The sequence below is a fragment of the Coregonus lavaretus genome, assembly GCF_964263955.1.
Source record: "Coregonus lavaretus genome assembly, chromosome: 1".
Lineage (NCBI taxonomy): Eukaryota > Metazoa > Chordata > Actinopteri > Salmoniformes > Salmonidae > Coregonus > Coregonus lavaretus.
Genome location: NC_139988.1, coordinates 8868900 through 8890845, shown reverse-complemented (window position 1 = coordinate 8890845; position 21946 = coordinate 8868900). Strand labels below are relative to the sequence as shown.

At 48.7% G+C, this 21946-nt stretch overlaps 1 pseudogene across 1 annotated transcript in view; it reads left to right on the top strand.

Annotated features, from left to right (window-relative positions):
• The first annotated feature begins 733 nt into the window (after nt 1-733).
• LOC311120327 (mitogen-activated protein kinase kinase kinase 21-like) overlaps nt 734-21946 on the top strand; it is a 90993-nt pseudogene continuing 69780 nt past the window's right edge. Inside the window, exons 1-2 of the transcript in view lie at nt 734-848; nt 19727-19887. The product of the transcript in view is annotated as a mitogen-activated protein kinase kinase kinase 21-like (transcript). The remainder of the gene's footprint in view (nt 849-19726; nt 19888-21946) is intronic.

Below are 21946 nucleotides of genomic sequence, written 5' to 3'. Positions count from 1 at the left end.
GCATGACTAAAGATTGCAAGGCAACTTTTTTTTTGTCCCTTCCCTGAAATTAACTTTAATTAATGTGTAGTTAGCCTACCGCAGGCTTTTTCTGAAAGGACAACTGGACAAGCTTTGAATATTTTTATTATTATGGCCACTTAGGAACCGATTATTGTCAGGCACCTTGAATAGCCCAACAGCTGGTGAAAACCTGACTGACTCAACCCAGTATTCTGTCTACAAATTAGGCATTATTATCACCTTGAGCTGGTACTTTTAAGGCTAACTTTTTGTATATAGTGTGGTAGAAACACACAAGACTAAGCAATGGGAAATGGAGACAACAAGAGATGAAACTGCTGTATTTTCTAGGCTCTCATTAAGCCAGTTGTCACGAATACAGCCGAGGCTGCCCCTCCTCCTTGCTCGGGCAGGCTTCGGCGTTCGTCGTCACCGGAGTACTAGCTGCCACCGATCGATGTTTCTGTGTTACACTAGTCTTGTCTTTATTAATCACACCTGTTACCCATTATGCTTATTTGTGTCCCTATAATTACCTCTGTTTTCCCTCCTGAGTTTGTGCGTGATTGTCCGTTGTCTTACGTCGTTTGGTGAGCTGTTGTTCTGCTCTTCCCTGCGTGGAGGGTTTGTTATGGTTTACTTTTGTTTAGTAAATCCATTCATTTTCTCAGTTCTGTGTCCTGCGACTGATTCCGTTTCACCCAGACGCTGACAGAATCACGCACCACCTATGGAGTCAGCAGGCACGTCCGATCCCAGCGCCTCGGTGGAGGAACGCATCCAGCTGAAGGCTTTAGGGTCGGCTATGGATCGAGTGGTGAACACCATGGATCGATGGGAGAGAAGTGGGTTTCCTACACTTCCTCCTCCTCTGATTTCTCCCCCATCAAGACCATCAAACCCTGGATCCAGTGGGTTCGGCTCTCGCTCCCGAGGGAATATGATGGGACAGCTGCTGGGTGTAAGGGTTTCCTGCTCCAGGTGGAGCTCTGCCTGGCAACCATCCACCCGGCTCCCTCGGGATACGAGAGCGTGTCCGCCCTCATCTCCTGTCTGTCGGGCAGAGCGCTGGAATGGGCCAACGCGGAGTGGGGTGGAATAGATGCTGAGTCCGTACGTTACGAGGACTTCACCCGCCGTTTCCGGGCAGTATTCAATCATCCGCCGGAGGGGAGAGCAGCGGGGGAGCGTCTGTTTCACCTCAGACAGGGGAGGAGGTGTGCACAGGACTTCGCCCTGGATTACAGGACACTGGCAGCCAGCGCGGGATGGAATGAGAGGGCCCTGATTGACCACTACCGATGCAGTCTACGGGAGGACGTTCGTAGGGAGCTGGCCTACAGGGACACGAATCTAAACCTGGACCAGCTAGTAGATTTATCAATCCGGCTGGATAACCTGTTGGCCACCCGCGGACGTCCGGATCAGGGTCCGTCCAGTCCATCTCCCAGTACTTCCGACTCCACTCCTATGGAGGTTGTAGGTGCTAATGTGGAGAGACCCGGCAAGGGGGTGGTCTCCTGCACCAACTGTGGCCGCAGAGGACACACGGCGGGCCGGTGCAGGAGAGGACCCTAATGTAATCGAGGCAGCATGCAGGGCCCTGGTGGACCATCCCAGGTGAGTAGGCACCCACCTCACCCAGAGCTCCCTGTTGCTCACATGACGGTCAATGTACATTTCCCTGGGTTTTCCCCACATTCCCAGCATAAGGCGCTCGTAGATTCCGGCACAGCTGGGAATTTTATGGATAGGCTGGTTGCGCATAAATTAGGGATTCCTATATTGCCTGTAGATGTGCCCTTCCCCATACGTGCCCTAGATTGTCGCCCTTTAGGGTCGGGTATGGTTAAGGAGGTCACAGTTCCACTCCGGATGGAGACGCAGGGGGGTCATGAGGAGAGAATTAGTCTCTTCCTTATCGATTCTCCTGCGTTTCCCGTGGAGCTGGGGCTTCCCTGGCTAGCCAACCATGACCCCAGGATTTCGTGGCAACAGAGGGCTCTTAAGGGATGGTCAACTCAGTGCTCGGGAAGGTGTGTAGGTGTTTCCGTAGGGGCAACTACGGTGGAGAGTCCAAACCATGTCTCCACAATGCACATTCCCTCAGAATATGCCGATTTGGCTCTCGCCTTCAGTAAAAAGAAGGCGACTCAATTACCACCCCATCGACGAGGGGATTGTGCAATAGATCTCCGGGAGGGTGCTGCACTTCCCAGAAGTCACGTGTATCCTCTGTCATAGGAGGAGACGGTGGTTATGGAGACATATGTCACTGAATCTCTGGGACAGGGATACATTCGGCCCTCCACTTCCCCTGCCTCCTCGAGTTTCTTTTTTGTGAAGAAGAAGGATGGATGTTTACGCCCATGCATTGACTATCAAGGTCTAAATCAGATAACCATAAAATACAGCTATCCTCTACCTCTCATAGCTAGTATGACGGAGTCATTGCACGGGGCGCGCTTCTTCACAAAATTGGACCTCAGGAGCGCGTACAATCTGGTTCGTATCCGGGAAGGGGACGAGTGGAAGACCACGCATTTAGTACCACCTCTGGTCGCTATGAGTACCTCGTCATGCCGTACGGGTTGATGAATGCTCCCTCAGTCTTTCAATCCTTTGTCGATGAGATTTTCAGGGATCTGCATGGACAGGGTGTAGTGGTGTATATAGATGATATTTTAATCTACTCCGCTACACGCATCGAGCATGTGTCCCTGGTGCGCAAGGTGCTTGGTAGACTGTTGGAGCATGACCTGTACATTAAGGCTGAGAAATGTATGTTCTTCAAACAGTCCGTCTCTTTCTTAGGATACTGCCTGTCAGAGTCAGGGGTCGAGATGGAGTGTGACCGCATTTCATCCGTGCGTAATTGGCTGACTCCCACCACGGTAAAGGAGGTTCAGCGATTTTTGGGGTTTGCCAACTACTACCAGAGATTTATCCGGGGCTTTGGTCAGGTAGCAGCTCCCATAACCTCTTTGCTGAAGGGCGGACCGGTGCACCTGATGTCGTCAGCTGAGGCGGACAGGGCTTTTGGTCAGCTGAAGGCGCTGTTCACCTCGGCTCCCATGCTGGCTCATTCGGATACTTCCTTGTAATTCACAGTCGAGGTGGATGCGTCCGAGGCTGGGATAGGAGCTGTACTGTCTCAGCGCTCGGGTACGCCTCCCAAACTCCACCCCTGTGCTTTCTTTTCGAAGAAGCTCAGCCCGGCGGAGCAAAACTATGATGTGGGGGACCGTGAGCTGTTAGCTGTTGTGAAAGCTCTTAAGGTGTGGAGACATTGGCTTGAGGGGGCAAAACACCCTTTTCTCATTTTGACTGACCACCACAATCTGGAGTACATACGGGCAGCGAGGAGACTGAACCCTCGTCAGTCAAGGTGGGCCATGTTTTTCACGCGTTTTGTGTTCACCCTATCATACAGACCAGGTTCCCAGAATGCTAAGGCAGACGCTCTTTCCCGGCTGTATGACTCAGAGGAGCGGACCAGGGAGCCCACTCCCATACTTCCGGCTTCTTGTCTGGTGGCACCGGTAGGAATGGAGGTTGACGCGGACATCGAGCGGGCGTTACGCACGGAGCCCACTCCCCCCCAGTGTCCAGTGGGTCGTGTGTACGTTCTGTTTGAGGTTTGCGATCGTTTGATCTATTGGGCTCACACGTCACCCTCTTCTGGCCATCCTGGCATCGGTCGGACAGTGAGCTGTCTTAGTGGGAAGTACTGGTGGCCTACCTTAGCTCAGGACGTGAGGGTTTATGTTTCTTCCTGTTCGGTGTGCGCCCAGTGCAAGGCACCTAGACACCTGCCCAGAGGGAAATTACAACCTCTCCCTGTTCCGCAACGGCCGTGGTCACACCTATCGGTGGACTTTGTTACGGATCTTCCTCCGTCACAAGGTAACACCACGATCCTGGTCATTGTGGATCGGTTTTCTAAGTCCTGTCGTCTCATTCCTTTGTCCGGCCTCCCTACTGCCCTACAGACTGCGGAGGCCCTGTTTACACACGTCTTCCGGCACTACGGGGTACCTGAGGATATAGTGTCTGATCGGGGTCCCCAGTTTACATCTAGGGTCTGGAAGGCGTTCATGGACCATCTGGGGGTCTCGGTCAGCCTGACCTCAGGGTTTCACCCCGAGAGTAATGGGCAGGTGGAGAGAGTAAACCAGGATGTGGGTAGGTTTCTGAGGTCATATTGCCAGGACCGGCAAGAGGATTGGTCCGTTTACATTCCCTGGGCAGAGATGGCACAAAATTCCCTCCGCCACTCCTCCACTGACCTGTCTCCCTTTCAGTGTGTACTAGGTTACCAGCCGGTCCTGGCACCATGGCATCAGAGCCAGATCGAGGCACCTGCAGTGGATGAATGGTTTCGGCGCTCGGAGGAGACATGGAATGCTGCCCATGTACGCCTGCAAAGGGCTATTAGGAGACAGAAGGCGAGTGCCGATTGCCACCGCAGTGAGGCTCTGGTGTATGCACCGGGGGACCAGGTCTGGCTCCCGACCTAAAACCTGCCCCTTCGCCTGCCCTGCCGGAAGCTGGGTCAGCGGTTTGTGGGGCCCTTTAAAGTCCTGAGGAGGTTGAACGAGGTTTGTTATAGGTTACAACTCCCCCCCTGATTACCGTATCAACCCCTCGTTCCATGTGTCTCTCCTCAGGCCGGTGGTAGCTGGTCCGCTCCAGGAGTCTGAGGTGCGGGAGGTTCCTCCGCCCCCATTGGACATTGAGGGGGCACCGGCGTACTCGGTCCATTCCATTCTGGATTCGAGGAGTCGGGTAGGAGGCCTGCAGTGTCTCGTGGAGTGGGAGGGGTACGGTCTGGAGGAACGGAGCTGGGTTCCCAGGAGAGACATCCTCGACCCCTCCTTGTTAAGGGATTTCCATTGTTGTCATCCGACTCGCCCTGCTCCGCGTTCTCCTGGCCGTCCCCGAGGCCGGTGTGGACGCACGGCTGGAGCCGCGCATCGGGGGGGTGGGGGGGGGGTTGGGGGGGTACTGTCACAAATACACCCTCCTCCTTGCTCGGGCAGGCTTCGGCATTCGTCGTCACCGGAGTACTAGCTGCCACCTATCGATGTTTCTGTGTTACACTAGTCTTGTCTTTATTAATCACACCTGTTACCCATTATGCTTATTTGTGTCCCTATAATTACCTCTGTTTTCCCTCCTGAGTTTGTGCGTGATTGTCTTACGTCTTACGTCGTTTGGTGAGCTGTTGTTCTGCTCTTCCCTGCATGGAGGGTTTGTTATGGTTTACTTTTGTTCAGTAAATCCATTAATTTTCTCAGTTCTGTGTCCTGCGACTGATTCCGTTTCACCACTTCATCCCGACGCTGACACCAGTGAAACATGTTTGAAATGGAATAGGCCTAGTTTCTTTCTAGAAGCCTGTTTTGAATATTGTGCCACTGGGGCGTATTTGTTTAAATCTAGGTGAAGGTAGACACTATGTCAGTTACAATATAATGTTTATCTACTACAAATAACAGAACAGAAGACACAAATAGTCCTCCTACACTGACGTAGCTCTCCACCATATTGTTGCTGTTCTGCTCCAGTGATTCTGTTACATTACCCTCCACCAGATGTAGACTATTTGTTACATTACCCTCCCCCAGATGTAGACTATTTGTTACATTACCCTCCACCAGATGTAGATGTAGACCCTCCTCCAGATGTAGACTATTTGTTACATTACCCTCCCCAGGTGTAGACTATTTGTTACATTATCCTCCCCAGATGTAGACTATTTGTTACATTACCCTCCTCCAGATGTAGCCTATTTGTTACATTACCCTCCCCCAGATGTAGACTATTTGTTACATTACCCTCCACCAGATGTAGATGTAGACCCTCCTCCAGATGTAGACTATTTGTTACATTACCCTCCCCAGGTGTAGACTATTTGTTACATTATCCTCCCCAGATGTAGACTATTTGTTACATTACCCTCCTCCAGATGTAGCCTATTTGTTACATTATCCTCCCCAGATGTAGACTATTTGTTACTTTACCCTCCCCCAGATGTAGCCTATGTTGTGCTTTGTTGTCACCCTCCCATTTGGCAAGTCAGTGACTGTGAGCTGGCAGTAGAGTCAAGGTCTTGTGGGTGGGCTTGTCTACTGTAGGCTCTATTCTGGAGTAGATTATTATTAAATATCAACACTAAGGACATGGAAAGTTAAGGGCTCCCCTGTAAAAATGAAATATGTGTTTAGTCTTTGGACAATGGCTTTTTGTTAGCTTGGCCAAGTTGGCTGTGGAGTTGATATGGAGGAGTCAAGGACAGAATGAGCTGATATCTGACTTTCAGACAACCACCCCCAGTCTTGGAGTCTGTGAAACATTGTCTTTAATCGACAGGTGTCCAAACCTGGCCTGAATGCCAATGTTAATAAGTAGAGGGTGGCACACCTGTCGAACTAAATAATGGCCTGCCTTCTTTAGCTAGGCCTATAGTTTGGGTACAGTAGGTAATATCCATGTTGTGTATATGTCCATGAGGAAGAGTGTCTTCTAAATTAAAGGAGGAGTAATCAGGTTTCACTGCATATTTTATATTGTTATTCTTTGAAGGAATCGCACAACGTAAGTGGTTCAAATGTAGATACATTTTAAATAAGGCAAAAGCTACAATGCTCGGAGAACACTTTATACTGTTTTGTGCCTTTGTAATGCAATTAAAAGGTGGTATGTTTGGTGTTGCCTTACAGACAGGTTCTGTAAGTACCTCTTGACTTACAGTGCCTTCAGAAAGTATTCATATCACTTGACGTCTTCCACATTTTGTTTTGTTACATCCTGAATTCAAAATGGATTACATTTTTTAAAGAATCATCCAGAGAACGTTATTGAGTGTAAAGGTGCTGACTAACGGTGAATAAACTGTAAGCTATAAAAAACAAAGAGAGTCGCACACTCCATATGTATAAACTCCCAGTAATTTATTGAGTAAGAAACCACCAACGTTTCGGCATCACTGTGCCTTCTTCAGGGTAATGTCATGAATGCTTGAACCAGGTTATGTAGACAAACAGTACAATTAGTGCAACCAATGACAATAGTGAGGGGTGTGTCATAATTATTAGGTTGACTAGAATGAATTGAGTGAAACTGTTAAGACTATAGTTTACAGCATATTGAATATATTAGGCAATTGTTATAATTAGCATAAGATTAGCATCAACATACATGATTGTTTAATTAAATTTCACACATATATTTAATTGTTTCCAATTTCATAAATTTTTTGTTACGTGTAATATTTTGGTTCAACCATAATACATAATAAGCATCATCAACAGGGGGAACATATTGGGTGTACGCTGATAAGCTGTAGAAAGAATATATTCATTTATAAGAGTTGTTCATAGAAAATATAATTGTTCATAAGAAGGGCCTGAGATCAAAGTCAATGTTCAGACCATTAGGGGTCAATATTCAGACCACTAGGGGTCAATATTCAGACCACTAGGGTTAAAAATTCAGACCACTAGGGGTCAATATTCAGACCACTAGGGGTCAATATTCAGACCACTAGGGGTCAGTGTTTTTAGACAGGATATCCAGTAGGCCTCCCTCTGTAGTAGTAGGATCTCCATGTTACTTCCTCTCCTTGGTAGAGCAACATGCTCAATGCCTGTGTACTTGAGGGAGGAGATGGGATGGTTAGCTTCAACAAAGTGGGCTGCTACTGGATAGTCAGTGTTCTTACACCTGATTGAGCTGCGGTGTTCAGATATGCGTTGTTTTGACTGTATTTTCGTTTGTCCTACATAGGCTTTCCCACATGTACAGGTGATGAGATAGATCACTCCCTTTGTCTCACATGAGATGATACCCGTAACAGGGATTTTTTGACCTGTATGTGGGTGCCTGAAGAAAGAGGTTTTCGTAGTGCTATTGCACTGTGCACATGAGCCACATTTGTAGTTCCCATTTGGAATGTGTGTCAAGAGTGTCTGTGTGGGCTCAGGGGGCAGGTCAGATCTCACTAAGCTATCCCCAATATTGTCACCATGCTTATAGACCACCAGTGGGGGTTTCTTGAAGAGGTGTGCCATTTTTTTGCCTGATTGCAGAATATGCCAGTGCTTTTTCAGGATTGCTTTCATTTTCTCCGAACACTTGGTGTACTTAGTGCAAAAGACTGTTTCGTTGTTTTCCTTCTTTGGTTTAGTTTTGAGCGATTCCTCTTTTGGTTTTTGAGATATTTTCATCATTGCAGCATAAAGAGTTTTGTCCTTGTAGCTTCTCATTTTGAAGTTATCTGTCATTTTCTTAGCATTGCTGTCAAAATCTGACTGGTGGCCACATATTGGTTTAACCCTGCATAACTGGCTATATGGTAGACCATTCTTGAGGGGAAGGGGATGCATACTATCCACACCTAGTAGGGTTTTGCGGTCTGTGGGCTTTGTGTATAAGTCTGTATGTAATGCATCATTCTCTTTGATGATCCATTAATCCAGGTAGATACGTTTTCTCTCATCCATCTGCATGATGAATTTGAGATATTCAGAGCTCTCGTTTAGCAGAGTTTGGAATTAATTTAGTTCCTGCTGACTTCCTTCCCAGAGCACAAAGACCTCATCTATGTATCTCTTCCATAGGAGGATTTTATAAAGTAGGGGGTGTGTCTCTGTTTTGTAAATGAGTGTTTCCTCAAATTGTCCCACATACAGGTTCGCATAGTTGAGGGAAAGGGGGAGCCCATGGCTACACCCCGAATTTAGATTTTTTCAAAATGAAATACAGAAATATCTCATTTACATAAGTATTCACACCCCTGAGTCAATACATGTTAGAATCACCTTTGGCAGTGACTACAACTGTGAGTCTTTCTGGGTACGTCTCTAAGAGCTTTGCACACCTGGATTGTACAATATTTGCACATTATTCTTTAAATAATTCTTCAAGCTCTGTCAAAATGGTTGTTGATCATTGCTAAACAGCCATTTTCAAGTCTAGCCATTTAAGTCAAAACTGTAACTAGGCCACTCAAGAACATTCAATGTCGTCATGGTAAGCAACTCTAGTGTATATATATATTTGGCCTTGTGTTTTAGGTTATTGTCCTGCTGAAAGGTGACATTTCTCCCAGTGTCTGTTGGAAAGCAGTCTGAACCAGATTTTCCTGTAGGATTTTGCCTGTGCTTAGCTCTATTCCGTTTATTTTTATCCAAAAAATCTCCCTTGCCGATGACAAGCATACCCATAACCGGCTTGAAAACATACTTGAAAATATGAAGAGTGGTACTCAGTGATGTGTTGTATTTGCCCCAAACATAACACTTTGTATTCATGACATAAAGTTCATTTCTTTGCCACATTTTTTGCAGTTTTACTTTAGTGACTTTTTGCAAGCAGGATGCATGTTTTGGAATATTTTTATTCTGTTCAGGCCTCCTCCTTTTCACTCTGTCATTTAGGTTAATTGTGGATTAACTACAATGTTGTTCATCTAGTGCTGTCCCCGACACCAAAAATCTTGAACTACCTAAAGTCGTCTGTTCTTTAATTTTAAAACCCTATGTGTTTTAATAAAATCAACTATATGCATTGAGCTTGTCTGATGTTTTAAGCTCACTGTTAGATGAAATAAGACACAAATGACTCAAGGGAGCCAGAGCTCTAGATAACCAGAAGAAAAAAAACTTAACTGGACCCGACCATCCTCCTCCCGCTCCTACTGGCTTCTGCAGATTCTGCCATTACTCTCCTGAAGTTGCCAGGAAGATGCTACATGAGGAGTCTGCTATGAAACCTTTATCATGTGGAAGGCCAATTTATCTTACCATTTCTACTGATATGCGTGCCAGTTATGGTTTTCGTATGCACATTTTCCTGGAACAGTGTCAGAGCGTCAGTGAATGCGGTAGGCGAAGTCAAACGCAGGACACAGAGCTTACTGGAAACGTACTTTACTCGGAAGTAACCAGAGTATAAACAACCTCCACACAGGGAGGAAAATAACCCGCACACTAACTACTGCCGATGACGAATACAATCACACACAACACACAATGAAAGACAGAGGGTTATATAGGGAAGACAATACAACATAAAGGGAAACAGGTGTACACAATAAAGACCAAACAAGTCAAACACAGAAACATAGATCGGTAGCAGCTAGTACTCCGGGGACGACGAACGCCGAAGCCTGCCCGAGCAAGGAGGAGGGGCAGCCTCGGCTGAATCCGTGACAGTACCCCCCCTTGACGCGCGGCTCCAGCCTCGGGGACGGCCAGGAGGACGCGGAGCAGGGCGAGTCGGATGATTCTGATGGAAATCCCTCAACATGGAGGGATCTAGGATGTCCCTCCTAGGGACCCAGCACCGTTCCTCCGGACCGTACCCCTCCCACTCCATGAGATACTGCAGGCCCCCCACCCGACGCCTCGAATCCAAGATGGAACGGACTGAGTACGCCGGAGCCCCCTCGATGTCCAGTGGGGGCGGAGGAACCTCTCGTACCTCAGAGTCCTGGAGTGGACCAGCTACTACCGGCCTGAGGAGAGACACATGGAACGAGGGGTTAATACGGTAATTCATGGGAAGTTGTAACCTATAACAAACCTTGTTCAATCTCCTCAGGACTTTAAATGGCCCCACAAACTGCCGACCCAGCTTCCAGCAGGGCAGGCGAAGGGGCAGGTTTCGGGTCGAGAGCCAGACCCGATCTCCCGGTGCATACACCAGAGCCTCACTGCGGTGGCGATCGGCACTCGCCTTTTGTCGCCTGATAGCCCGCTGCAGGTGGACATGCGCAGCGTTCCAGGTCTCTTCTGAGCGCCGAAACCACTCGTCCACCGCAGGAGCTTCGATCTGGCTCTGATGCCAAGGTGCCAGGACCGGCTGATAACCTAACACTCACTGAAAAGGCGTAAGGTTAGTTGAGGAGTGGCAAAGTGAGTTTTGGGCTATCTCTGCCCAGGGGATATATCCCGACCACTCCCCCTGCTGGTCCTAGTAATAGGACCTCAGAAACATACCCACATCCTGGTTCACTCTCTCCACCTGCCCATTACTCTCGGGGTGAAAACCTGAGGTAAGGCTAATCGAGACCCCCAGACGTTCCATAAACGCCCTCCAGACTCTAGAGGTGAACTGGGGAACCCGATCAGACACTATATCCTCAGGTACCCCGTAGTGCCGGAAGACGTGTGTAAACAGGGCGTCAGCAGTTTGTAGGGCTGTAGGGAGACCTGGCATAGGAATGAGACGGCAGGCCTTCGAAAACCGATCCACAACGACCAAGATCGTAGTGTTCCCCTGTGAGGGGGGAAGGTCCGTGACAAAGTCCACCGATAGATGAGACCACGGCCGTTGTGGAACGGGTAGGGGTTGTAATTTCCCTCTGGGCAGGTGTCTAGGCGCCTTACACTGGGCGCACACCGAGCAGGAGGAAACATGAACCCTCACGTCCTTAGCTAAAGTGGGCCACCAGTACTTCCCACTAAGGCAGTGCACTGTCCGACCGATACCAGGATGACCAGAGGAGGGGGACGTGTGAGCCCAATATATCAATCGATCACGAACCTCGAGCGGCACGTACATCCGACCCTCTGGACACTAGGGGGGAGTAGGATCGGTGCGTAATGCCCGCTCAATGTCCGCATCAACCTCCCACACCACCGGTGCCACCAGACAAGACTCCGGAAGTATGGAAGTGGGCTCAATGGACCTCTCCTCGGTGTAATATAGTCGGGACAGGGCGTCTGCCTTAGCGTTCTGGGAACCTGGTCTGTAGGTGAGCGTAAACACAAATCAAGTGAAAAACATAGCCCACCTTGCCTGACGTGGGTTCAACCTCTTCGCCGCCCGGATGTACTCCAGGTTACGATGGTCAGTCAAAATGAGAAAAGGGTGTTTAGCCCCCTCAAGCCAATGCCTCCACACCTTCAGGGCTTGAACCACAGCTAACAGCTCCCTGTCCCCCACATCATAATTGCGCTCCGCCGGACTGAGCTTCTTAGAAAAGAAAGCACAGGGACGGAGTTTTGATGGCGTACCCGAGCGCTGAGACAGTACAGCACCGATCCCAGCCTCGGACGCGTCCACCTCAACCTGGAATGCCAAAGAGGGATCCGGATGTGCCAGCACCGGAGCCGAGGTAAACAGGTCTTTCAGATGCCTAAAAGCCCTGTCCGCCTCAGCCGACCACTGCAGACGCACCGGCCCTCCCTTTAGCAGGGAGGTAAGGGGAGCTGCTACCTGCCCAAAGCCCCGGATAAATCTCCGGTAGTAATTGGCAAAACCCAAGAACCGCTGCACATCCTTCACCGTGGTGGGAGTCTGCCAATTGCGCATGGCCGAAACGCGGTCAATCTCCATCTCCACACCTGACGCGGACAAACGGTGTCCCAGGAAGGAGATGGACTCTTGGAAGAACAGACATTTCTCCGCCTTCACATACAGGTCATGCTCCAACAGTCTACCAAGCACCTGCCGAACCAGGGACACATGCTCGGCTCGTGTAGCGGAGTATATTAGAATGTCATCGATATATACCACTACACCCTGTCCATGCAAGTCCCGGAAAATCTCATCCACAAACGATTGGAAGACTGAAGGAGCATTCATCAAACCTTATGGCATGACAAGGTACTCATAGTGGCCCGAGGTGGTACTAAATGCTCTCTTCCACTCATCCCACTCCCTAATATGCACCAGGTTGTACGCGCTCCTGAGATCCAATTTTGTGAAGAAGCGCACCCCATGTAATGACTCTGTCATACTAGCAATCAGAGGGAGTGGATAGCTGTATTGGATTGTGATCTGATTGAGACCACGGTAGTCAATGCACGGGCGTAAACCACCATCCTTCTTCTTCACAAAAAAAAACTCGATGACGCAGGGGAAGTGGACGGCCGTATGTATCCCTGTCTCAGAGATTCAGTGACATATGTCTCCATAGCCGCCGTCTCCTCCTGAGATAGAGGATACACATGACTTCGGGGAAGCGCAGCGCCTACTTGGAGGTTTATCGCACAATCCCCCTGTCGATGGGGTGGTAATTGAGTCGCCTTCTTTTTACAGAAGGCGAGAGCCAAATCGGCATATTCAGGCGGAATGTGCATGGAGGGAACTTGGTTCGGACTTTCCACCGACGTTGCCCCTACAGAAACACCTACACACCTCCCCAAGCACTGATCAGACCATCCCTTGAGAGCTCTCTGTTGCCATGAAATGTTGGGGTCATGAGAAGTTAACCAGGGAAGCCCCAACACCACAGGAAACGCAGGAGAATCAATCAGATACAATCTAATGATCTCCTCATGGCCCTCCTGCGTTTTCATCCTGAGAGGCGCTGTGACCTCCCTAATCAACCCTGACCCCAAGGGGCGGCTATCTAGGGCATGGATAGGGAAGGGCACATCAACTGGAACAATAGGAATCCCTAACTTATAGGTAAACTGATGATCGATAAAATTCCCAGCTGTGCCTGAGTCGACTAGCGCCTTATGCTGGGAATGAGGAGAAACCTCGGGAAACACAACATTAATACACATATGCGCAACAGGGAGCTCTGGGTGAGTTGGGTGCCTACTCACCTGGAATGGCTCATCAGTGCGCTGCCTACGGCCTCGACTCCTCGGAGACCCTCCCCAGCACCGACCAGCAGTGTGTCCTCTGCGGCCACAGTTGGTGCAGGGGACGGCCCCTCTCCTGGTCTCCCTCATACCAGCACCTCCGAGCTCCATAGGGGTCGGCTCGGAAGTGCTGGGGGATGGAATGGACGGCCCCGGATCCGGACGTCCGCGGGTAGCCAACAGGGTATCCAGGCGAATCGACACATCCACCAGTTGGTCCAGGCTTTGGTTGGTGTCCCTGCAGGCCAATTCCCGACGCACGTCCTCCCTCAAGCTACATCGGTAGTGGTCGATGAGGGCCCTCTCATTCCATCCCGCGTTGGCAGCCAGAGTCCTAAAGTCCAGTGCGAATTCCTGCGCGCTCCTCCTCCCCTGTCTGAGGTGGAATAGACGCTCACCCGCCGCTTTTCCTTCTGGTGGATGATCGAATACCGCCCTAAAGCGGCGGGTGAACTCCGCAGAGTTGACAGTAGCAGCGTCTATTCCCCCCCACTCGGCGTTGGCCCACTCCAGCGCCTTGCTGGACAGACAGGAGATGAGGGCGGACACGCTCTCGTATCCCGAGGGGACCGGGTGGATGGTTGCCAGGTAGAGTTCGACCTGGAGCAGGAAACCCTGACACCCGGCAGCTGTGCCATCATAAGCCCTCGGGAGCGAGAGCCGAATCCATTGGGCATCTTAGCCACATTCCCCTTCTTCTTGGACTGTGCCATTCCCGCGGCCTCTGCAATGGATTAGTCTCAGCCTCCGCAATGAATTAGTTCACTGAGATGGGCGTGAACCAGTGTCACTACATTAGCAAAAGTATGTTGACATCTCACTACAAAATCATGGGCATTAATATAGAGTTGGTCCCCCCTTTGTTGCTATAACGGCCTCCACTCTTCTCAGAAGGCTTTTCACTAGATGTTGGAACATTGTTGCGGGGACTTGCTTCCATTCAGCCGCAAGAGCATTAGTGAGGTTGGGCACTGATGAAAGGGCGATAAGGCCTGGCTCGCAGTCGGTGTTCCAATTCATCCCAAAGGTGTTCGATGAGGTTGAGGTCAGGGCTCTGTGCATGCCAGTCAAGTTCTTCCACACCGATCTCGACAAACCATTTGTGTATGGACCTCGCTTTGTGCATGCGGGCATTGTCATGCTGAAACAGGAAAGGGCCTTCCCCAAACTGTTGCCATAAAGTTGGAAGCACAGAATCGTCTAGAATGTCATTGTATGCTGTAGCGTTAAGATTTCCCTTCACTGGAACTAAGGGGCCTAGTCCGAACCATGAAAAACAGCCCCAGACCATTATTCCTCCTCCACCAAACTTTACAGTTGGCACTATGCATTGGGGCAGGTAGCGTTCTCCTGGCATCCGCCAAACTCTGATTCCTCCGTCAGACTGCCAGATGGTGAAGCCTGATTCATCACTCCATAAAACTTGTTTCCACTGCTCCAGAGTCCAATGGCGGCGAGCTTTACACCACTCCAGCCAACGCTTGGTATTGTGCATGACGATCTTAGGCTTGTGTGCGGCTGCTCGGCCATAGAAACCCATTTCATGAAGCTCCTGACGAACAGTTATTGTGCTGACGTTGCTTCCAGTGGCAGTTTGGAACTCGGTAGTGAGTGTTGCAACCGAGGACAGAAGATTTTTACGCACTACACGCTTCAGCACTTGGCAGTCCCGTTTCTGTGAGCTTGTGTGGCCTACCACTTCGCGGCTGAGCCGTTGATGCTCCTAGACCAGGGGTGTCAAACTCATTTTAGCTCAGGGGCCACATGGAGGAAAATCTATTCCCAAGTGGGCCGGACCGGAAAAATCATGGTATATATAACTTAAAAACAACAACTTCAGATTGTTTTCTTTGTTTTAATACGATCAACATACAACATAAAGCTGGAGCCTGAGGACAGTGTGTCCAAAATAGTACAAGCACAACATCACTATTAATCATAAAACACGTCAAGTTTATTTGAAAATTCTAAAGAAAAAGAACACAAACACACAATGCCTCAGTGATTAACAGAACTGTTTCACAGATCACAGAACTATATCAGGGGGTCATTTCTCAGGCAGAAATGTAGATAAAAAGAATGAAATCCTGTTCCCCAAACAAGTGCAAGAACCACAGAGTCAAGAATAGGTTAAATATACAAATAAAATAAAATCAATTAAAAACAATAGCACATCAACATAAAAACATATAAACATAAAGCTGGAGCCTGAGGACAGTGTGTCCAAAAGCACAACATCACTATTAATCATAAAACACCTCAAGTTATTTGAAAGTTCTGAGGACAAAGAACACACAAACACACAATGCCTCAGTGATTCACAGAAGTATATCACAGATCACAGAACTATATCAGGGTGTCTCATGTAGCACTTTAAGTGGGGTTGCATAGTTTATTTGACTCCTGATACCTGGCATCTTTTAGCTTTCACCAGCGCATCAATATCAGCCGTCACATCCTGAGTGGCAGCCAACTTCAGGATGTGATTCAAGTGCTTGTGCGTGAGCCTTGAGCGCAGCTTTGTTTTATTTATGCTCATTACAGAGAAAACTTGCTCACAAAGATATGTGGTTCCAAACATGCACAACAGTTTTGCAGCGAGGGCTGTCAAGTTGGGGTAACCTGGCAAGAGATTCTGATTAAATGTGTCCAAGCCAGCTGCGGCAAATTTGCCCTTCAAATCCGAGTCACACTGCAAGTCTATTTCAAGTTGGATGCTGACGGGCAGATCAAAGGGATTCACGGTGAATGGCGAGCAAAAAACGTTGAAGTCTTTCTCCAGTTCACCAAAAATCTGAAAGCGTTGCTCAAACTCCCGTAACAGTCCCGTTATTTTATCTTTGAACCTCTTCATGTCTGTCACATGTTGGGTCGCGCACACATTTTTCAGACAGGGGAAGTGAGCTGCATCACCACCGGCAAGTTGCGTCTCCCACAATGACAGCTTCAACTTGAAAGAACGTATGCTGTCATAATACTGCGTGACAACTTTGTTGCGCCCTTGCAGCTGTTTGTTCAAGTTATTCAGGTGCTCTGTAACATCCACCATAAATGCAAGGTCCTGCATCCATTCTGCGGAATGGAATTCTAACACTGGTTTGCCCTTTTCTTCCATGAACTGTTCAATTTCTTCTCGTAAATCAAAGAAACGCCTCAGCACCTCGGCTTAACCATCTTACCTCAGTGTGGTATGGCAGGCCATAGATGTGGTCTTTCTCTCTGAGAAGGCTGTCAAACTGACGGTGATTCAGGCTTCTGGATCGGAAGCCATGATGACCACCTTCATGACGTTATCCATCTTTAATGACTTGCAACACAAAGCCTCCTGGTGCAAAATACAGTGAAAAGTCAAAAAATCACGTCCTCCATTTGCAGATTGCACTTTCTCTCTGAACTTTGTCACAACGCCTGCTTTTTTCCCGATCATTGAGGGCGCACCATCTGTAGCCAGGCTGACAGCGTGGGACCAGTCCACTCCGACCCTGTCCAGCGCGCCGACGAGTGCGGTAAAAATATCAGCTGCTGTCGTTGTATCTGTCATCGGCACCAACTCCACGAACTCCTCGGTGACGGTCAATGTGTCATCAACTCCGCGGATGAAAATGGCCAGTTGTGCAACATCTGTAATGTCCGTGCTTTCATCAATTGCAACCGAAAACGCAATAAATGACTTTACTTTTTGCTTCAACTGGCTGTCCAAATCCACTGAAAGATCGGAAATCCTGTCTGCAACTGTGTTTCTTGTCAGGCTGATATTTACAAAAGCCTGACGCTTTTCAGGGCACACAATCTCCGCTGCCTTCATCATGCATGTTTTTACAAATTCACCCTCACTAAATGGTTTTGAAGCCACTGCGATTTCATTAGCAATGAGGTAGCTAGCTTTCACTGCAGCGTCACTGATGTCTCGGCTGTGAGTAAACACAGACTTGACCTACTTGCTCTGCCCCGGTATAAACAGTTTGCTTGCTTAACACAATTGCTATTGCGCCATCCATTGGACGCATTTGGAACAGCAGTTTATTTTATTGAAAAATTGCAGCGCATTTTTATACTTTACAAAATCATCTTGCGGGCCGGATTAAACCCGTTTGCGGGCCTGATCCAGCCCGCGGGCCGGACGTTTGACACCCCTGTCCTAGACATTTCCACTTCACAAAAACAGCACTTACAGTTGACCGGGGAAGCGCTAGCAGGGCAGAAATTTGATGAACTGACTTGTTGGAAAGGTGGCATCCTTCAGTAAGGCCAATGTTTGTCTATGGAGATTGCATGGCGGTGTGCTCGATTTTATACACCTGTCAGCAATGGGTGTCGCTGAAATAGCCGAATCCACTAATTTGAAGGGAGGGGTGTCCACATACTTTTGTATATATAGTGTGTGTATATACAGTGCATAAAGTATTCAGACCCCTTGACTTTTTCCACATTTTGTTACATTACAGCCTTATTCTAAAATGGATTACATTGTTTTTTCCCCCTTATCAGTCTATACACAATACCCCATAATGACAGACAGATTTTTAGAATTGTTTGCAAATATATAAAAAACAAAAAACAGAGACTTTATTTACATAAGTATTCAGACCCTTTGCTATGAGACTCAAAACTGAGCTCAGGTGCATCCTGTTTCCATTGATCATCCTTGAGATGTTTCTACAACTTGATTGGAGTCCACCTGTGGTAAATTCAATTGATTGGACATGATTTGGAAGAGCACACACCTGTCTATATAAGGTCCCACAGTTGACAGTGCATGTCAGAGCAAAATCCAAGCCATGAGGTCGAAGGAATTGTCCGTAGAGCTCCGAGACAGGATTGTGTCGAGGCACAGATCTGGGGAAGGGTACCAAAAAATCAGGCCTTTGTGGTAGAGTGGCCAGACGGAAGCCACTCCTCAGTAAAAGGCACATGACAGCCCGCTTGGAGTTTGCCAAAAGGCACCTAAAGGACTCTCAGACCATGAGAAACAAGATTCTCTGCTCTGATAAAACCAAGATTGAACTCTTTGGCCTGAATGCCAAGCGTCACGTCTGGAGGAAACCTGGCACCATCCCTACGGTGAATCATGGTGGTAGCAGCATCGGGATGTTTTTCAGTGGCAGGGACTGGGGACTAGTCAGGATGGAGGGAAAGATGAACAGAGCAAACTACAGAGAGATCCTTGATGAAAAGCTGCTCCAGAGCGCTCAGGGCCTCAGAATGGGGCGAAGGTTCACCTTCCAAAAGGACAATGACCCTAAGCACAGAGCCAAGGCAGAGCAGGAGTGACTTCAGGATAAATCTCAATGTCCTTGAGTGGCAAGCCAGAGGCCGGACTTGAACCTGATCGAACATCTCTGGAGAGACCTGAAAATAGCTGTGCAGCGACGCTCGCCATCCATCCTGACAAAGCTTGAGAGGATCTGCAGAGAACAATGGGAGAAACTCCCCAAATACAGGTGTACCAAGCTTTTAGCGTCATACCCAAGAAGACTCAAGGCTGTATTCGCTGCCAAAGGTGCTTCAACAAAGTACTGAGTAAAGGGTCTGAATGCTCATGTAAATGTGATATTTTGTTTTTTGTTTTTTATTATTATAAATGTGCAAACATTTCTAAAAACCTGTTTTTGCTTTGTCATTATGGGGTATTATGTTTAGGTTGATGAGGGAGAAAAATAATTGAATACATTTTAGAATAAGGCTGTAACGTAACAAAATGTGGAAAAAGTCAAGGGGTCTGAATACTTTCCGAATGCATTGTATTAATACTTATTGACTCAAGCCATTTCAGATGTTCATTTTTTATAAATTTGTAAAAATGTCTAAAAACATAAGTCCACTTTGACATTATGGGGTGTTGTGTGTAGGCCAGTGACACAAAATCTCAATTTAATCCATTTTAAATTCAGGCTGTAAAACAACAACATGTGGAACAAGTCAAGGGGTGTGAATACTTTCTGAAGGCACTGTAGGTATACAGCATGTTTAAGACCTGGGGACAGATCTGTTGTAATGCTGTCATCTTCCCCATTGATCATAATGAAATATATGCATTTTTATTTTGTTTTATACCTTGAAGATATCCCATTGTGGTTCACCAAATAACTAAACAACCCTCTCCTCTGTCCTTCTAGTTTTATTACTTGAAAGAATAGAGAACGATGACATTGGAAGGACCTTGAAGATCACAGACTTTGGCCAGAGAATGGCACAGCACCACCAAGATGAGTTCTGCTGTCACGTACTCATGGATGGCCCCCGAAGTCATCAAGTCCAAAGGCAGCGATGTCTGGAGGTAAAACTAACAGCACGCTCCTGGGCAATTCCATGTAACGGAATTACGCTGAGACTCAGATTATTCACTTTAAAGTGTATGCCAAACAAAAACCATTGATTTCAAAGTTTAATAAACCATATAATTCTACTTTTAACAATTTCCAATGAAAACTTTACAAAAATACATTTACAGGAAAACTGTGCAGATACAAAGTTTGGTTACAGAATACAACTGAGGGAGATTTTACTGTGATTCTGTTACCAAACTTTGCATCTGCACATTTATTCCTGTCACGGTTCAGACAGACGACCAGAGGACCACAATTGCGTCACACCAGAAAGTTTATTAAACTTAAGGGAAAAGGGAAGTAGGGAGTGAATGAAGGCTCCAGGGGTAACAGGGATCCCGTCCAATGCGCTGGGTCTGTGCCCCCCCCAGTGGCAGCGATGCGTCCTATGAAGCCGGTGGTGGGTGGTCCAGAAGTCCTGGGGGGGGGAGACACAGACACAACAGGGCGGAATGAAACCAGGCAGCAGTACAGTTCAAGGGAAATCCAAAATACGTAGTAGCAAGGCAGAAGGCTGGTCAGAGTTACCGGGATTGAAGAGTAGTCAGGAGTCGTAATGGCAGAAGCAGGTCTGGATCTCCTGAGGCAGAAGAGTATCCAAAAAACAGGCAGGTCCGGGGTCACAAAACCAGGGTGAGCCAGAAGCGCGAGCAAACAGGTTCCGGGTGTGAGCTTTGCAGACGATCTGACACCGGAGAGCTGAAAGACAGGGCCTTAAATACTGGGAGAGGTAGTGGGTAATGCAGCGCAGCTGGCAGAGTAATTAGAGCAGAGCAGAGCAGGGACAGGTGGAGCTAGTTAGGCTGAGTAGAGAGAGTGGTGAGCAGAGTGGAAGAAAATTAAGGTGGTAACCCGGTGGAGTGAGAGGCCCATGACAGAACCCCCCCCCCAAGGGACGGCCCCAGAAGTCCCAAGAGCAACACCACGCCGGGCGGGAGGAGGGGAGCCGGAGGAGGGCTAGAACTCCTCCGAACGGTCCGAGTGAACGTCCTCATCCTCGGAGGAAGCCGGAGGGCCGTGGTCGGGAGATGGGACAGGTCCCGAGACAGGATCAGGCACAGGACAGGAAGCCGAGCGGGCCGGACGGTTAGGGACCCCTCTGGGGCGGCCCCTACGGATTGCAGGTTGATCAGGATGCCGTTGGTGGAAAGCGGTGATGAGAGTCCTATCCACAATCCGACTAGCTGGCACCCAGGTCCTTTCCTCAGGTCCATAGCCCTCCCAGTCAATGAGGTACTGGAGACCCCTACCCCTCCGTCTGGACCGAAGCAGGCGGCGGACGGTGTAAACCAGACCACCATCGACGAGCCGTGGAGGAGGAGGACCAGGCGCAGCAGGGACCAGCGGACTCTCATGGATGGGCTTAATCTTAGACACATGGAAAGTGGGGTGCACCCTCAGGGAATTAGGCAGTTGGAGCCGGACAGCAGTTGGGCTAATCACTCTTATGATAGGGAATGGGCCAATGAACCGAGGTGCCAGCTTCTGCGACTCCACCCTGAGTGGCAGGTTCTTCGATGACAACCACACCCTTTGACCAACATGGTAGGTGGGAGCAGGAATTCTCCGACGGTTGGCCCCGGTAGTGTAGCTGGCAACGGATCTGAGGAGTGTGGCTCGGGCTTGTGACCAGGTGCGGCGACATCGACGGGCAAAAGCAAGTGCAGATGGGCAAGTAACCTCCTCTTCCTGGCTGGCAAATAGAGGAGGCTGGTATCCATAAACACATTGGAAAGGGGACATACCGATGGCAGAGCAGGTCAGAGAATTGTGTGCGTACTCCACCCATGTCAATTGCTGCGACCAGGAGTGGGGGTTGCGTGAAGTCATGCATCGCAGTGCCTTCTCGAGCTCCTGATTAGCCCGCTCTGACTGCCCATTGGATTGGGGATGGAATCCGGAAGTCAGACTGATTGTGGCTCCCAGCAGGTGACAGAACTCCTTCCAAAAAGCGGAGGAGAATTGTGGACCACGGTCAGAAACTACATCCTTTGGCAGCCCGTGGATCCG